At 41.4% G+C, this 19,296-nt stretch overlaps 1 long non-coding RNA gene across 1 annotated transcript; it reads right to left on the bottom strand.

The window, feature by feature from the left end:
• Positions 1–5,964: 5,964 nt before the first annotated feature.
• Positions 5,965–17,373, bottom strand: LOC309630574. Its single transcript, XR_014245762.1, has 3 exons — positions 17,184–17,373; positions 13,005–13,126; positions 5,965–6,590 (listed from the first exon to the last, which is right to left on the bottom strand). It is a non-coding gene; the product is annotated as an uncharacterized lncRNA (long non-coding RNA).
• Positions 17,374–19,296: the final 1,923 nt, after the last annotated feature.

The raw sequence follows: 19,296 nt of genomic DNA on the forward strand, positions 1-19,296 counted from the left end.
TTGGGTATATACCCAGAAGTGGAATTGCTGGATCATATGGTAGTTCTATTTTTAATTTTTAAAGGAATCTCTATACTGTTTTCTGTAGTGGCTGCACAAATTTACATCTCCACTAACAGTGCACCGTTTTGTCAGTGGTGGCCTTTCTAAACCGCTTCCTCCAAACCCTGAAGTGAAAGTTTGGTTTTCTTTTGACATAGGAGAGCTGAGGTTTTTTGGTTTGTTCATTTCCATATCATGATTCTTAAAATTCCTCTAAACTACTCAGATTTGGGAACACTGATTTTTATCATTTTGGGAACGGAGTGGGGTGGGATATGGGTGGCATTTAACTGGGAGTATAATTTAGACTCTCTGTATCCAAGGAGAATCTTTTCCTTTAGACATCAGACATGAAATCCAACTGAATAGTTGGCAAGATTGACATGTTCCTCTTGGTAAGTGTTGATAATTCCTAGTAGAAAGTTCAGATAGCCCAGTGAAAAGTAATGACTTGAACATAAAGTACTGCCACACTTGTTTAGCCAATTACAGGCAACAAGGTGATAGGAGACATTATGGCCTAGTGCAATGGTTCCAAACTTTAACATGCACCAGAATTACCTGGAGAGCTTGTTAAAACACAGATTTCTGGGCCTCACCCCCAGAGCTTCTGATTCAGTAGGTATGGGATGGGGCCTGAGAATATGCATTTCTAGCAAGTTCTTAGGCAATGCTCGTGGTGCATTCATCAGCTGATGGTGAATTCATCATTGTGGTCCAGGGACCACACTCTGAGAACTGCTGGTGTAGGGCCTTCTGACTCCAAGAGTGGTCCTTGAACATGTTGCATCAGCATCACCGAGGAGTTGTTAGACATTCAGAATCTCAGAACCACCCCGCATTACAAAACCAGAATCTGCACTTTAACAAGATCTCCAGGTGATTTCTAGGCATAGTAGAGTTGAGAAGTACTGGGCTTAAGGCAGGGGTCTCCAAACTTTAGTTATGTGTAGCAGTGTCGGGGTGTGACAAACAGTGTTTAATTAAATAAATGCTTTAGAACTCACTGCTTAGCGTGTGTGTGTGTGTGCATGTGCGTGTATGGTGTGTTTATGTATCTTTCTGCCTCTATCTCTCTGTCCACCCTCCCGCTCATCCCCCCCTGTCACTTCTTTCCAAACCATCCCCTTTCACAGACCTTCTCTTTATGTGTTTTCCTTGCTTAGAAGCTAGAAAATTTGGCTTAAAGTCCCGGCACTGAACTTGGTCAAACCACTTAACTTCTTTGGGCCATTAATCTCACTTAAAATGAAGAAGCAAGCCTAGCTCATTTCTAAGGCCCCTGCAGGTTGTGTGACTTTTCTGGTTCCTTTTCCTCATCTGCATTTGCTTTTCCTGTTCCCTCTGGACCTCTTCCCGTATCCTTCCTGACCCTCTACTTCTTTTCCCCACAACTCTTCCCCTTCTCCCTTTCTTTCTCTGCTTTTTCTTTTCCATACATTCTTCTGTAAGTGACCATAAAATGGAGTTCAATTACACACATATATCCCCATATCTCTCTTAAGAAATAGGTCATATGTTTTGAATAAAGCCTTTTATGTTTCCTATTAGAAGTGGGAAAATTGAACATTTTATGGTTGTCCCTTGGAACTTCCCCCGCCCTCAATCTTACACTTTATGAAATTACTCTTCATTGGTAACTGACTGTTGTTTCAATATCCCTCCTTGAGATTCTGGGGGGATCTAGTCCTACAGAAAGAGGAGCAACTGCTTCCCTCTGGATCTTATTCAGGATAAGTTGCATTTCGATTTTACTTTGGCCAGCGGCTCTGCTGAACCATCTGTGTGCTCGTGGTTAAGTTTTCATAGTTAAGAGATTGGAACTCAATATAGCACCACAAAGAGGACCTCTGGCTTGCAGGCTTCATGCAGTTTAAATTTTCTCAGTTACTGCCTGGTGGAGAGGAAGAATTCATCCATATTGTTTCCTCATCTGTGAAGATAGTCCCTACTTTTGTGGCTTAAGTGAGTTTTACGACAGCAGCAGTTCTCAAGCTTTGTTTTCTCAGAACCCCTTCACACTCTTAAAAACCATTGAGAACCCAGTGAGTTTGGTTTATGCAGGTCATATCTACCAATATTTATGGTATTAGAAGTCAAAATTGAGAAAATCTAATTCATTTAAAGTTCCTATCAAATTCATTGCATGTTAACATTAATGACATATTTTTATGCAAATGACTATATTTTCCAAAACAAAAAAATTCGTGGCAAGAGTACCATTGTTTTTCATTTTTGCAACTCACTTTAATGTCTGCTGAGTAGAAGATGGATGGATTTTCATGCCTGCTTCTGTATTCTGTCTGTTGCTGTATGATTTTTTGGTTTTTTTTGTTTGTTTATTGGTTAAAGTAGATATAGAAAATCTTTCACAGATATATAATTTGGAAAAGGAAAGAGTATTTTAATTACCCTTTCAAATAATTGCGGATATTCTTTTTAGATACTATACCAAAACTTGACACGTGGTAGTTTCTGTGGTAGTTCCTTAAAGGCTAGTTGCAATGTGGAATCTGAAACCATATCAACAAACATTATGATCTGTTGGTCTGTGTTGAACTTTGAATGAAACTTTTACCCATGTGTAAACATCATACGTTGATCATTTGGAAAATATTGTTCACTGAATTATACAGAACTTCCAAATATTGGCACGTTTCATTATACAGTATAAAAAATCACAATCATTAATATCAGTACTGATCTCATTAGAAAATTCAAATATTAGGACGTTGTCAAGCTAATGATAGTAGATACAAGTCTTCCAAAGTTTTAATTTTTGCTTGAAAACTCAACTATATCATTAGTAAAAAACACTGTCAGTAGTTTTCCTTGAAAGGATAAACACACTTCACTGCTTTTTGAGAAACTGTGTGCCAGATATACAAGTCTGAGAAACAATAGTTTGTCCTCTAGTCATTCTTTCAAGTAAAAATGGTGCTTCATGAATCAAGTGGCTGGTTCATCTTGCAACTCAGACAACTGCACATGTGTTTTTCCTTGAGACAAATGTCAAAGTCCAGTGTGCAAAAGGAGTGCTTTTCATGGACTTCCTGTTTGATCATGTAGAATATTATAAAGATGTGGATAAAATTGAGATGTAATCAAATTAATACTCTCCACTGCTGCAACTTTTAGGTTATTTTTCAATGAAGCTGGCTTTTTAAAAAAATTATTTATTTATTTATATTTATTTTTGGCTGCGTTGGGTCTTTGTTGCTGCGTGCAGGCTTTCTCTAGTTGCGGCGAGCGCTAGTCTTCGTTGCGGTGCGCGGGCTTCTAATTGCGGTGGCTTCTCTTGTTGCGGAGCATGGGCTCTAGGCGTGTGGGCTTCGGTAGTTGTGGCACACGGGCTCAGTGGTTGTGGCTCACGGGCTTAGTTGCTCCGCAGCATGTGGGATCTTCCCAGACCAGGGCTCGAACCCGTGTCCCCTGCATTGGCAGGCGGATTCTTAGCCACTGTGCCACAAGGGAAGTCCTGAAGCTGGCTTTTTAAATTAAAAAAAAATTCTTTTTCACTGTCAGTGTATGGCTGTGAAGAATACTATGACTATTAGTACAGCTTGGTGCCATATCTTGATTTGTAATAAAGTGTCAGATCGTCTATCCATCCTTGCTTTTGCATCATTAAGTCAACACAGTGAAGAAAGCACATGGCATCTGGGTATTATGAAAATTGTTTTGACCTCATGTACCTCTTGAAAAGTTCTTAGGAATCTCCAAGGATCCATGGGCCACAGTTTGAGAATGGTTGCACTATAGTGTGAGGGAATCTCATCAGGCTGCAAGTGTATGATCTGATGTCATTTAGCTTGACTTAGTGTTCAGCCGGCTACCCAAAGTGTCGAAAGTTGATCCACATCAAAATCATCTGCAACAGAATCTCTGTGGTTGGGACTGAGGAAACTGAATTGTTCTCAAGGGCCTCAAACAAAGTGATGTTTGGGAGCATTATTTTGCTTTTATAAAGCCACTCTTTCCAAAACCATGGCATAGTCCCAATGGTCCAATACAAAATGATTTTAGGCAACTATTTCTTAATTTTAATAGTTATATTAAAGTCTATTACCTTATTTTAGCAAAATGTAAGATGCCATCGATTGTAAGATAACCTATTTTGTGTCCCACTAATAAAGGAAAACACCCTGCTAATTACAGTACTCCTTTCATTGATTATAAGATGCATCCCAAGTTTAGAGATAATATTTTGTGAAAATGTGAAGAAAGTTAGAATAAAATAGAATAATATGTGCTAACGACTTAGAGACAGTGAAATATCTGTTTATAGTAGTGATATAAAGCAGTGTTTCTCAAACTTTGGTGGGCATAGGAATCCAACTGGGAATCTTGTTGAAATAGATATTCTGATTCAGCAGAGCTGGAGTAGAGTTTGAGATTTTGAATATCTAAATGTCTCAGCTGATGCTGAGATAGACTGTCCAGACTTTCATAGCAAGCATATAGGGTAACTTTGAAAAACACATCTAAGAAGAAAAAGGAATCAAGGTAAATCAAAATATTAAGTGAATTAGCAGTACTGGTCTTAAATGGGTATTGCAAAATTTGTGATAGTAGTATAAGAATGAAGTCTGAAGTTGGGGAAAGACTACAATGACTCATGGTCAAACTATACCTTTAGGTCTCTTAGAAAAACAAGACTTTCCGTCTGGGATTCAAGTCACTGCGTGTGTTGAGGTGAAGATTTTTCTTCTTCCACCCACAGCTCTAACCATGACTCAGAATCCAGTATCTCCTACTTTTACTGCCTAGATGATGCATGAGTTGTCTCAGCGATATTCTTGCAAATGTGTTGTCCAGCCTACTCAAATGCCTTCAAGATGACTTTTTTCCCTTTTGAAAATTTTGGAAAATCATTTGGGGTAGTTTCTGCAGGCCAAAGATACTTCTTGCTTTAATCTGAAATCTGGCTCTCTGTGACTTCAGGATGTTTGATCCTCCTTTCGGCTCTTGGTAACAACAGAAAGAGTTCAAACCTTCTCCCCACAAGACAACTCTTCACCCATTTGATGGCTGCTCTGGGTTCTCCTTAGCTTTTTTTTTTTTTTTTTTTTTTTAAATGTGGACCATTTTTCAAGTCTTTATTGAATTTGTTACAGTATTGCTTCTGTTTTATGTTTTGGTTTTTTGGCTGCAAGGCATGTAGGATCTTAGTTCCCCGACCAGGGATTGAGCCTGGAAGGCGAAGTCTTAACCACTGGACCTCCAGGGAAGTCCCTCCTTAGCTTTTTCTTTTCCAGGCTAAGTAGCCCCAGTGCTATCTTCATCTGTTTCTTCCGTGATGTGCTTCTGCATCTCCTTTACCATCACAGTGAGCTCACTCCTGTTAATCTCTTAAGTGTGACATCCAGACCACATGTTGTCCTCCATCAGCATGTGCCCTCACCTCTCCTGACCTAGGTGTCATGCCCGAGGTGGTGACTGCCCTCTGGCAGCCTCCTCACACCGATGGCTCACCACTCACTGTCAAGCAAAGCCCCTCAACGCACGCTGTGTGCGTCCGGTTGCTAAGTCAGATCTTGTCCCCATATTTATACAACTGTACTCTGGGACCCAGGGCTAAAACCATGTATTCTTGGCTGATAAAACTTTCCCTTGTTAGGTCTCATCCAACTCTCTTGGCATGACTCATGGTGTCCCTGGAAACTCTACCCCCAGAAAGTCCCCTAATTATCTGCTTCTTGGTTTTGAGAGCTTGACCTGCTTCCAGCCCTACACAGCTGTGTCCCTCCAACCATCCCCTCTGTTCCTGTCTTTAGGGGTCTTCCAATGGGGATGGCCATCCCAGTCTCCCTGACCTCCAGCACCACCTTCTGAGTGTTCCCCAACCCCTCTTACTGCTGTCAGTGCGCTATGACACTGCTCTCAACTTTCAGCCCTCTCCTGGGAATTTCTCAGCTACTGCATCTTGTCAGCAATGGTGTGGTCATGACTTAATTATACTTTGGTTTCCTTGGTCCTAATTCATCTAGAATTACTTCCAATAAACACAAATCTTGAGGTGGGGGAGTAATTTTTTTTTTATTACTACAGTGGACATAGGTTTGAATCCATTTCTCCTTATTCTCTCAGCATCATTTGTGAGTAAAGACACAGCTGAGGGGATTCATGGGTGCGGCCTCTGCTCAAAAAACAGCAAAGTTAGACTTGTGTGAAGACTGAATCTTGAGCCTACGAACATCATGTTTGGGGCCAACCTAAGTATATTGACCTGGAGCTTGTGTGTCAAAGTTCTGCAGTGTGTTTTATTCCTGTTAGTGTGATGAGCAAATTTGGGAAGACCTGCTTCCTTAGCTGCATATTTTGTAATCTGCCTTTAGAAATACTTAAGTAATGGATTTTAATTTCATCAGTTTCAGATTCCTATGAGTGTGGCAAGAATGAGAATGTGTAAAACACTGTTTGCTAATTTCAATTATTGTATTCCCAATCAAGATGAAAGTGACTCTTACCTTCTTGGTTTCCAAAGCAATGGTTAGTGTCCTTCAGGAATGAAGTGGCTTCTGAGAGAGTGATTCCAGAAATCAAAACTAAACAAAACAAAGAACAAATGAACTATGAAGAGTTTAAATAAATCTAGAATTTGTACTTTTCTAAGTTTAGCTACATTTAAATAGTACACAGTGGATGGTGTGGGATGGAAATACATTTTCCATTTTTCCCTTCGGTTAAGTCATCATTCTTTAAATAATTGGGTAATTACAGCACTGATTAACATTTTTTTTGAGTATCTTCTGTGTGTGCAAAGTACCATGTCAGCTCCTTAAGGGGGTATAAAAAAGGATAAAGACAGTCTCTACCCTAAAGGAATGCAAAATTTAGGAACAGTTAAAGGAAATGCTCAAATAAATCTTTGAACAAGGAAGAATAATACAAATTCTGTAAGCGTCTAAATGAAGTGTTATGGGGACTTAGAGAGATGATGCTTCTGGCTGAGGGTAGGGGGCCGTGAGGGGTCAAAAAAGAAAGGAAGGAGGGAGGGGAATGATCCGGATTGTAACTTGGATGCTTTTAGACCAGAAGTTGAATTCTTTGGCAATGAGAGAAAAGTTGTGAATTATGGGCAAGACTTCTTTAAGAGGTCTAGGAAGGGCACTCTCTTAAATATCCTATATTCTCTTGGAGAATATGAAGGTAGGGTAGCTGATAATTTATTTGGGACTAAGGAATCTCAGTCCAGAAGTTGATAACCTACATGAAGATCTCAGGATACCGTAAGAGTCTGAATAATTTTCAATATCAAATTTAACTTAAACTTCCCATTTACCACACAGTACTTTTATGGAACCTGGGGAACATGTCGTGAAATACCATTTAGGCAGGAAGAGACATTTCAACACTTGCTTTCCTACTTTGGTCGTGTACTCTTGGTCTCTTCCTTTTATGAGTCCCTAATAATCTCCAGCTATATCCTAAATTTCTCACAACTTTCTCAGGAAAAGATTAAATGATTAAGTATCATATTCTGAATCCTTGGTTCAAACGAAATCACACTTGGAGGCAGAACCTCGGTTTTCTAATGCCAGCTCTGTAAAGTAGCTGTTGTAATTTCCTTGAGCTTTGGTTTCCTTCTGTAAATGAGACAGATGGACCAGAAAATCCCCAAGGTTTCTCTTAACCCTGTGAATGTCTGACAGAAGGTATTCTGGTGAAGATGGTGGCCAGAAATCGAAGCATCGCAAGCTCCTAGAGCTACAGAACCCCTCTGAGGGATGCTCCTGCAGTGTCAGACACGACCCAGCCCGAAGTCCACAAGGCATGCCATGAATGAGCAGTCTGGACACTGGTCATTAATAAGCAAATGAGGATGCATTCTGAGATGGATCAAATGCATGGGAGAATTTCTTCCCGCAATCATCTCCCAGAAATCCTGACATAAGAAAAAAATTTACATAACCAACCACAAAAATTTCAAATAATACTTCAAGGCAATCACAGAAGAGATATCACAAATTAGCATGTTTATTTGTTAACTGCAATTATAATACTGACCTAAACAATTATAGGGGTAAGCACGTATTATATTCAGCTTTATATCCTGCAGGTTAGTTTTGTTTTTTTTTTTTGGTGTCATAATTGCTTATATTCTTGTCTTTTTACTCTTTGTAGAAGCTTCTTGAAAGGCCTCGCCATCTTGTCTCCCATATTGCCGTTAACACAGTTCCTTACGCTTAGTAGGCCCTCAGCAAAGGCTGCTGTGTTGCCTTCTCTCCTCTCCAGGTAACCTGATCAGGTATAATCACAGCTACACGGAGCAAAAAAGCGGGCACTTGTGAGCACTTACCTTGCGGTGCTGTGGTCGAAGCAGTTTCGAAAGTGTGGCCCCCCAACTCCCTTTATACTCCCAAATGCGCAAGCCCAGCACTCTAACGTGGCTGTATTGGGGGATCACCATTTACTCCTTAGATGTAAATGCATCGTAGCCCTGATCTTTCACTCTTGTTAAGTTACTTGGATAAATGACCAGCGGAGGCTGTATAATGCCAAGTCAGCTGCGTAGGGATTTTGACGTTGGACACAGATCTTTGAGACTTAGAGAGTTCTAGAGGCTGAGCAGAACTGGGGCAGAGTGAGCTAAGAAGGTCAGTGAAGGGCAGAGCCACAGGGTGAATTGTCAAGCGATGGATGATCAATAGCATGGATACTAAGTACGTCTCCTTTACCCAGCATCGTAAACATGAGGTGGTGTGCGCCTCTTCTCAGAAATCTCCGGAAAACATAAGATTGGCCATTTAACACATCCATTCTTTTGTTTAAAACGTTATTTTTTAATTGAAGTATATTTGATTTACAATGTTGTGTTAGTTTCAGGTGTACAGCAAAGAGATTCATGTATGTGTGTATATATATATATATATATATATATATATATATATATATATATATACACACACACACACACACACACACACACACATATATGTATATATTCTTTTTCAGATTCATTTCCCTTATAGGTTATTACAAAATACTGAGTATATAGTTCCCTGTGCTATACAGTAGGTCCTTGTTGTTTTTCTATTTTATATATAGTAGTGTGTATGTGTTAATCCCAAACTCCTAATTTATCCCCCACCTCCCTTTCCCCTTAGGTAACCATAAATTTGTTTTCTATATCTGTAGGTCTACTTCTGTTTTGTAAATAAGTTCATTTCTATCATGTTTTTTTTTAGATTCCACATATAAGCGATATCGTGTATTTGTCTTTGTCTGGCTTACTTCACTTAGTGTGATAATCTCTAGGTCCATCTAACCCATCTATTCTTATCCATTAATTTATTTTTTTAAAAAATCCATTGTAGATGGAAAACTTTCTAAAATGTATTATATATTATCTTGATTTATTTAATCTAGTATCTTGAATAGACTTCAACTTTTCCTTGATCACTCAGGGGCCTGGGAGGTGATGTAATAAAGTCGTCAGGGATATTATAGTTTCTTCGCGGATTTTACCCTGCACTAATTGTTCCTAGGTTGCAATGAATTTTTGTGTCACCTTTCTAGTTTTTATATCTACACCTTCACGGCAAGGTACTCAGCTGTATTCTGTCTGTGGTTAGTGTGTTTGCCTCTGTGAGCCCAATCTTCCTTTTTCTAATCTGCTATAGAATGGGAAACAGATGAACAAGCTAAAGGAAAAAACAAACAAAAAAAAGGAGTCATAAGTTCCATGGGAAGTTCTAGAAGTTCTAATGGAAATACATGGTCTTTGTGACAACTCTTATGGTTGCTCGGGGTTGTTTTTTGGCTGAAACATAAGTAATGTTTGACTATGTAGGAATTACCATACATTTTAGAAGTTAGAGCCATTTACAGCAATACAGCCTGACTTGTTTATGTTGTATATGATCAATGTGTACTGAATTATACTCAATATTTTGTAGTAACCTATAATGGAATATAATCTGAAAACAATATAACTGAGTCACTTTTCTGTACACCTGAAGCTAACACAATATTGTAAATCAACTATACTTCAATTAAAAAGAAAAAAAGATTCTCTAGTCTTCCAGTGGGTAGTCTCATATAGTTAGGCATTTCCAAGGACAGTTTGCATTAGTCAAAATGAAATTGTGGACAAAGGAGAAACAGATAAGAATAGGACTTCCACGTAGCATTTTCCAAAGTAGATTTGACAGAATGCTGATTCTGAGAGAAACTGTGAAATAAAAGGTCCCGTGGCTAAATGAGTTCAGGAAATGTGGCCAACTCTATTCCCTGTTGCTGGAGATTCACCATAAATACTAGCATGTTAAGGGGCCTGAGAAGCCTTTCAGTAAAAAAATATGAAGAACTTTTTTGTACCTGGTGATCTGATGTTGGAACACCATCTTACTCCCTGCTTGAGAAAACAAGAGGAGAAAGCTGAAGGCTGCAATCCACAGAGAACTTGTCTCATTCTTAGTACCATTTGGCCCAGGAGAAAGCAACAGAAAGTGATCCGGCATAAACACAGCTGCTTTTATCCAAGGGACAGTCTTTTGTATGTAACAGATGCTCAGTAGATTTTGTTCCTGTGTATAAATGAATAAGGATGATTCATGGGGAATCTGTGTTGAAAGAGGGCTGAAGTGATAAGGCAGAAAAGAATGGAATCAGACTCAGTCTCACTTAATAGTAATAGTTTATATTTATTAAGAACTCACTACGTGCCAGGCTTTATCCATATTGACTCACTTAAGCATCATAATAGTTTTGTGGGGTAGGTGCTAACTTCATTCCCATTTTATGGCTGAAGAAATTTGGGCCAGTGAGAGTTTAAATAAACTGCCTAAGGCCACACAACTAGTAAGTGGCAGAAATGGGATTCAAATCCTCTCTGGCTCTAGAGCCAATGCCTATAAACTTTCACTTTTGCAAGCCCATCACTTTTGAGTGCTGGCAATGGGGAAAGGAGATATGAAATAGGGACATTGCTCCAAAGGAGGAGATAATGGACATGGGAAGAGAGTACATAGATACGAAAAGATAAATTACTTTTCCAAGGTTAAGTGCCAAGATGAGTGAGATGCACAGTGGACTAGATGTATGGACAAGGTATTTAAAACCCGTAAGGTATGTTGTTTATGTAAAATATTCTCAGAATTGTTATTAATGATAATGATACTGCTTTGGAGGAGAGAAGAGATCTGAAGGGGATGTGACGGTGGAGATAATAATAATAATAAAAAATAATAATAATAATGCTTTTTATAGTTCTTTCCTGTTTACATAGCACTTTTGTATATTTTATTATGTTTATTTTTCTCTGCAAGCCTTAGGGGGTTATACTGTTTATATTCTTATTATTCCCATTGTCCATATGGGGAACTGAGGCCTAAGGGAGTTAAGTGATTGACCAAAAGGCCCCACAGCTAGTAGGCAATGGAGCCAGAATTGGAACCCCAGGTTGCTGATTCCAAAGCCTCGTCTTTTCCTCTATCCTCTACTATCTCTTAAAGGAGGCAGATTTTAAGAGTACAGGGAGGAGGTTCCAGGCTTAGGGAACGTAGGGATTGTGGTTAGAAACAAGACCTCCCAGGGTGTGTTTCAGGAAGGTGGAATGGGCAAGCCTGGATGGAAGGGTTGGGGGTAACACGGAGGTGAGGCTGGAGAAGTGGGCTGGGCTTGTCCGTGATGGGCTCCCAATGCCCATGGAAGTAGTCAGGACATTATTCTGAGATCATTGGGGAACCTTTCAAGGTTTTAAGCAGAAGAGTGAACGTGTGTGTGTGTGTGTGTGTAGACACACACATATATCTGAAGATTAGTATAGAACTGATGGTAGGATATAATGGAGAGGGAGAACCTGAGGTCCTAGAACCACTTAGCAACTATTTAGAAAATCTTGGTGTACAACTTGCCAAGATGATTATACAGGCTTTGATATGATTTATGGGAGTAGGTGGGCAGTTAGAATTAACCCCTGGATGACCCTATAAATTCAGATGTGTGTTAAAATTCTCCATAGCACCAGAGGGCTGGCTTTCCCAGTGATTGTCCCCTGGTATCTCCGGGTCCATCCCGTAGGTTCAAGAAGAGTATTGTGTGGGCTTGAAGTTGTCTGCCTCACTGTCCCATTTAGGCCTGGCAAAAAGAGAACCCCAGGAGGTGAAAGGAATATGTTTCTCTCATTTAAGACCTCTCTGAGCTCTAGACTTATTATTATTATTTTTAACATTTATTTATTTATTTAGGCTGCTCCAGGTCTTAGTTGCAGCATGTGAGATCCTCTTTGTGGCATGCGGGATCTTTAGTTGTGGCATGCACGTGGGATCTAGTTCCCCGACCAGGGATCGAACCTGGGCCCCCTGCATTGGGAGCACGCAGTCTTACCCACTGGACCACTGGGAAGTCCTCTAGACTTATTTTTCGAGGCCCTATCCCACATTAATATATTACAATCCTCTCAACATAATATTAAACATGCAAGTAATATCTATTTGCATTGAATATAAAAATAATCATGGTGTAAAACGAAGAGGGCCTTGATTAAGCAGTACAGAAATGAGATGTAAAAGGAAAGAGAAAACCCAAGGGTTACCCTGAAGGCAGGATCCACAAGACTTTGATGATGCCGAGTTTGAGGAGGAAAAAGGAATCAGAGGATCCTACCTTTCATCCAGCCCTCATTGCAGCCTAGAAATCTAGGGGCATGATACCTGCCCAGGAGAAATAGTGAAGGGGGGAAATAGGAATTTCGATTTTGGACAGATTGAGATTGAGATGATGGTGATATCCAGCTAAGTAGGTAGAGATAAGGATTCAAAGTTTACATACAGGAGACATTAAGACTGAAGATGTAGGTCTGTGAGTATGAGGGTGTCACCTGTATGCAGTTGATAGTTGAACTTATTAAGGAAGCTGGGTTCTCAGAGAAAGGCTGCATGTTGAGGAGGTGAGAGGCGGAAATGAAGACAAAAAGAGTGGAAAAATAAAAGGTTATTCTTCAGGTAAACAAATACCTGAGTGAGATCTTGCTGGAGTCAAAAGAGCCACGTGGATCCATATTTTACTTCTGTCATTTACTGCCATAAATGGCAAGTCCCATCACCTCTCTTCGCAGCTGTGATGTTTTCTCCTTCCGCTGCAAAATCAGAAACATAATTCTGTTTCTGCCCAAGTCATGAGGATAGTGTGGGGGTCAAATGAGATACTGTCAAGACGTGGCTGTCTCCGCAGGCAGTCTCTTTCCAGCCAGTGCCAAACAGTATGCTTCAATCTGTATCAACCTTGACACAGACCTTGGCAAATAATCCACTAGCACAAAAAACATAAGTGAGCAATGCAGGCTTTACTGAAGATTTTGTAGAGCAGACTAGAAGAGGATTATATTACATCCCCTAAAGTATTCAGTTTCCATCAGCAATGACTTCCACGAAGTCCATTTTCCGTCACACTGATGCAGGTGGTTGATTTCCTTTCTTCCCCTGAGGTGTCTGCCCGACCCCTACGGGTACTAAGTTGTTCCTCTGTTACATGGGGCCCTTTAGCTCTGCCATTGACCTGCATGCCTACTCATCTGGTTACTCAACAAAATAAAAGTCCTCAAGTAAAGAACACCACTTTTATCCTTAGCAAGTTTGGTGATCACCTATTTTTACTCACATATTCCCTTTGGGAGCTTCATCTTTATCCCACCACTATACCCTGTAGTCCCCAGCTCACACCCCACACCATCATTCCATCTCTCCCAACCCTGAGAGGAGTTCTGTCTATGAGGGTTTTCTCCAGTCTTGTTACAAAATCATTTTGTCAACTCTAAAGTGATGGGAACTTCATTATTAGTGTCAGAAGAAGTCAAGGGAGGTGGTATTTTCGAGAGGGTGGTATTTTCAAGAGAGAGGATATAGTAAAAAGCTCTACAGAGAAGATGGAGAAAAGGAGGACCATGAAAAGGGCATTGGGTCAGTCAGAGAGGTGATCCTGACATTAATGTCAGCAGGATGGTGGGGGTGGAAGCTGTGAAGCCAAGGATTAAGGAGTGAGCAGGTGTTAAGGAGGAGGAAAACGTTTTCCTGATCTCCCTGGGAGCAAATCTCTCCACCAATCACTATATAAGGCACATTCAGAGGAAATGCAGATTTGGATGGAGAAAGCAGCAGCAGGGCCAAATAGAGAGGCCCAGGAAACAAGTGTAATCAAGTTCATTCCGCAGAGGGCTACTTGAGAAGAAAGGGCAGTTAATTGTGCTGATAGGAGGATCATCCCTTACCCGTTACAACTATCTAAGAGCTATGTAACAGATGAAATTTCCAAAAGCAGCAAGAAGTTCCCCAGCCAGAAACAGAAATTTCTGGGCAAAAGTCACAGGACAGGTATATTAGTGAATGATACAAATTTATATTGAATCGCCTAATTAAAAATATTGAGTGAGAATATTAGATCCAGAACTAGAGGAGAACCTTGAATATTACCTAATCTAACCCTGATGTTACAGAATCAGAAACTGAGGTTCTGGACAGGTTACCTAATTAATGCTAATTAATTAGACAGACCCCCTTCCCATTCTACTCTCAGATCCAAGAGCGCTAGTTCAGAACTCTTTCAAGTGCAATACATAAACTTCTATACTGCTGGCATTTCTTTTTTTTTTTTTTAATAAATGTATTTATTTATTTATTAAACTAATTACTTTATTTATTTTTGTCTGTGTTGGGTCTTCGTTTCTGTGCGAGGGCTTTCTCTAGTCACGGCGAGCGGGGGCCACTCTTCATCGTGGTGCGCAGGCCTCTCTTGTTGCGGAGCACAGGCTCCAGACGCGCAGGCTCAGTAGTTGTAGCTCACGGGCCCAGTTGCTCTGCGGCATGTGGGATCTTCCCAGACCAGGGCTCGAACCCGTGTCCCCTGCATTGGCAGGCAGACTCTCAACCACTGCGCCACCAGGGAAGCCCACTGCTGGCATTTCTACACTACAATTTTGCAAAGCAAAAAGTTGATGGGGGATTATCCAGAGAAATATTTAAACTGATTTTCCTTCAATCAGTGAGGACATAGATTTATCAGTTTTACAGGTTGGAAAACTGAGGCTTGGCAAGATTAAGTGACTAGTCATACAGCTAGTAAGTGGCAGAATGGGAGCTAGAACAAGTCTGGTTTGAATCCAAGTCCAGTTTGTGCTTTCACTACAAGACAGCTGTTTCTGGCTTTGCAAGATCCTGTTAAGACACTAACGCTCTCAGAATTATACATGCTTCTCAGAATTACACGCAAACGAGGCATCCTTCTCTGAAAATATCATGGAGAGAGTGTGTGCATGGCCTGGGAACATTGTGTTCAGAGAAGAAATTCTACCAGTTAGGTCTGTCCAGTAAACTGGAGACTTTCTTATCTGGCCTCATAATCTTGACTGATGCCTGTGAGACTTAGGGTCCATGTCATTTGCCCTTTTTTGTCTAGTAGTTGTATTTTTTTTGTTGGTTTCTTCAGTGCTTAAAGCCTCATTAGAACTAAGAAACGCGTGATCAGTTACTTTTAATTTCAACTGTTGGGGTATGAAACAACATAGCCTAAAAAAAAAAAAAAGATTTTATGCCCTTGGCTAGGCATAGCCCAAATGCATATTTACATTGTTAAGAGCTGCATGATAATGTAGTGACTAAGAGTGGACTTTGAGAGTCAGAATACTGAGGTTCAAATCCTGACTTCACTATTTAAACTATTTGAATTTGCGCAACTTATTCTACTTTTCTGAGCCTCAGTTTCTTCATCTGTAAAATGGGGATAATAACAATACCTAACTCATGGGGTTCTTGTGACAACTGAGTTAATAAATGCATGATAGGCTACTTTTTGAAAGTGACATGGAGTGGGTGAGGCCATGTCAACAGCAGAGCCTGAGACTTAGAAGCCAGGAACTTTCTCTAGAGAATGTACCAACCATTGCCTGTGCCAGAGGGCTCTGGAAGCCAGGACAGCATCTTCTATGTTGTTCTTTCATCTCTTTTTTGTTGCTGTTTGGTAAGGCCCATCAGCTGACCACAGCCTCACTACTGGCCATCCAGCCCTCCCATTCTACCCACTACATATAGCCAATTTCCTCTCCAGATGGCCCAGAACACTCTTAAGTCACCGCCACCCCCCACCCCCCACCCCCTCATTCCACACACTCACAACAATAAAACAAGACGAGGAAGATGGAGCCTAGATACCTCAAAGCAGGGTGACCAACCTTCCTAATTTGCTTGGAATTAAAGAGATTCCTGAGACTTCAGTTTTAAAATCAGGACAATCCTGGGCAAACCCAGATAAATTTATCACCCTACCCAAAAGGTGGTTGGGGGTACGATGGCAAAGTCCTCAAACTTGACCAAGATGGGGCTAGATGGAACCAGCTTGAGATCTCTCACAAAACCAGGATGGTGATGAAATTCACATATGGAATTGCTAATTTTGAAGCTGTAATGCACAGAGCCGGTAACAGGGAGCATGCACGTATTCAATTGTTTATTCATCAAACATTCATTGAGGGCTTACTACATGCTGGGAAGATTTTAAGCACTAGGGAACAGAACAGGCAAAGTCTCTGCCCTCATGGAAACTCTATTCTAGTGTGTGTGTATGTGGGGACAGACAACAAACAAACAGATATCAAATGTCAATTAGTGATAAATTCTCTGAAGGAAAGGAAAATTAGGATAAGGAAACAGTGGCTGTGTGGGTTTGAAATGGATCAATCAGGATAAGTTTCTCTAAAGAGATGATATTTGAGCACTTAGAGGAAGAGCTAGCCAGGAGAATATCAACGGGGCACAGTATTCCAGGCAGAGGAAACAAATGCAAAGGCTCTGGGAGGGGAACTTGCCTGCACAGGAACAGAATAAAGGCCAGTAGGGCAGGGATGAAAGGAGCCAGGGATACAGTAGCAAGGAATGAAGTGGCAGAAGCGGCTAGGGGCCAGATGCTTAGAGCCTTGCAAACTAAGGTAAGGATTTAGGGTTTTAAATGCCAGCTGTTATTATAAAGGTAACGCTATTCTTCCATATTCTCTGCTGAGCGTTGGCTCTGTTATCTGCTGTTTTTCTACGCAGCTTTGCTTCACTCTGTCAAACAAAACGTTTAGCTGCTCTTCATTTAGCAAATGGCTTATAAAGACACCGTTCCAGGCATTGGGGATTAGAAGTTGGTTCTCTCCAACAGCTTACCATCTAGTTCGGGGAGGGTGGGTGGATCACAGTATTGAAAACACGTGAAAAAATCAGCAGCCGTGGACTTCCAAGGAAACAGCCGGTAACTACCGAGAAGAAAGGCGGTTTCAATTTCCCAGAGAGGTGAGGAGTTGCTTCCGGTGCGCCCCGGGGCATCATGGGAGGGGTGCGCCCCGGGGCATCATGGGAGGGGTGTGCCCCGGGGCATCATGGGAGGGGTGCGCCCCAGGGCATCATGGGAGGAGTGCGCCACCGGGGAAAGAAAGGCTGGAAGTGATTCCACCAGGGTTGGGACCAGCCTGGAGACTGTGAGGGGCCCTGGCCGGTGAGTGTACGTTTGGAGTTTGTGAATGAGGCAGGCGTTTCTCGTCAGCTCCGCGATTCCAGAGCTTAACTGTGCGTGTGGTGGGAGGGCGTGAAGCCGGAAGTGGTGAGGGAATTCGAACTCCTGGCTCTTGACGTGACTGGGCCGCAAGGAAATTTCTGAAAAGTCTCAAGTCGCCAAATTCCATTTGAAGTTTTTCAGTACGTTTGTAGGCGTTTTATTACATTGCATAGACATGTACTTATGTAATATATAGGGCTAAATCCATTTTTGGGTACTAAAAACTGTGGATATCAATAGAATTATTTTTCAGAATATACCGGAAAAAAATATGATTCTGTTGCTCCAAAGATACCACCTTTCCCATCCATCCTCTTAACAACATTTTTCATAATTTGAGGGCTTCTCATTGCAGTGGCTTCTCTTGTTGCAGAGCACAGGCTCTAAGCACGTGGGCTTCAGCAGTTGGGGCTCGCGGGTTCTAGAGCGCAGGCTCAGTAGTTGTGGTGCACGGGCTTAGTTGCTCCACAGCATGTGGGATCTTCCCGGACCAGGGCTCAAACCCGTGTCCCGTGCATGGGCAGGTGGATTCTTAACCACTGCGCCACCAGGGAAGTCTGGTGTTGCGTTCGTGAGGGCTGGTGGGGCCCTCTTGGGACTGGGCGGATCCTTTGTTCCATCTGCACGGGTGTCCAAGCAGGTCTCAGGACAGCCCTTGGCCTCTGAGCATCCAGGCAGGCACCCACGTTCCTCCAGCTCAGGTTAGCCTTGGCCCCTCCAGCCCCCGTGGCCAATTACTGAGCTGATTGTGTCTTTACTCTTTCAAATGAAATCACTCTCTCCAGGTGGGCGAGAAGTTTACTTGTGAACTTGGTTAGGGTTAGGGGTTAGGGGTTAAGGGTTAGGGGTTAGGGTCAGGGTTAGGGCTAGGGCTAGGGCTAGGGGTTAGGGTTAGGCTTAGGGTTGGGTTAGGGTTAGGGGTTAGGGTTAGGGTTTAGGTTTAGGGTTAGTGTTAGTGTTGGGTTAGGGTTAGGGTTAAGGTAGGGTTAGGGTTGGGTTAGGGTTTAGGGTTTAGGGTTAGGGTGTCCAGCCTTACGTCCCATTCAGCTGTGAGTGTAGATGTGGTCAGTCCAGTTGCATCACAGCCCCTGATTGAATTTTGTAAGAATTCCTCTCTCTCTGTCTTTCTTTTTTTATAATTAATTTTTATAATGGGGTGTAGCTGATTTGCAATGTTGTGTTTCTTGGTGCTGTACATCCACCTGAGTCACTTATAGAGAGACATCAATAAATTCTTTTGTAATTTCTAGTAGTCAGATATTTGTTTTTTCTGTGAATAGAGTGTGCTGAGTCCAGTTCCTTGAACAATGAGTATGTCTTGGCGATTACATTATTGGCGTATGGAACGGTATCTGTGCCAATTTCAACCTCCTGGTTTATGCATCAACGCACCACACTTTTCCCCTTAAGCAGCCGTAAGTGTGTTTTGTAAATGTGTGATGGTGTTCTGTTTGTAATTCAGTTCACGGTTGGCGATTTTTAGATTCCCTTTATAAGTGATATCTTATGATAAGTTTCTCTTGCTGTCTAACTTATTTCACTCTCAATGACCATACATAAGTCCCCCTGAGTTGCTGCAACTGGCCTCATTTCATTGATTTCAGGGCTGAGTAATATTCCATTGTGCTTAAGTACCAAATGTTCTTTCACCATTTTTTCCTTCCAAGGACTATTAAGTTGTACCCAAGTCGAGGCTGTTGTAAACATAGCAGCAGTAAACGGGGT

The sequence above is a fragment of the Balaenoptera borealis genome, assembly GCF_965194805.1.
Source record: "Balaenoptera borealis genome assembly, chromosome: 6".
In the NCBI taxonomy this organism is placed as follows: Eukaryota; Metazoa; Chordata; class Mammalia; order Artiodactyla; family Balaenopteridae; genus Balaenoptera; species Balaenoptera borealis.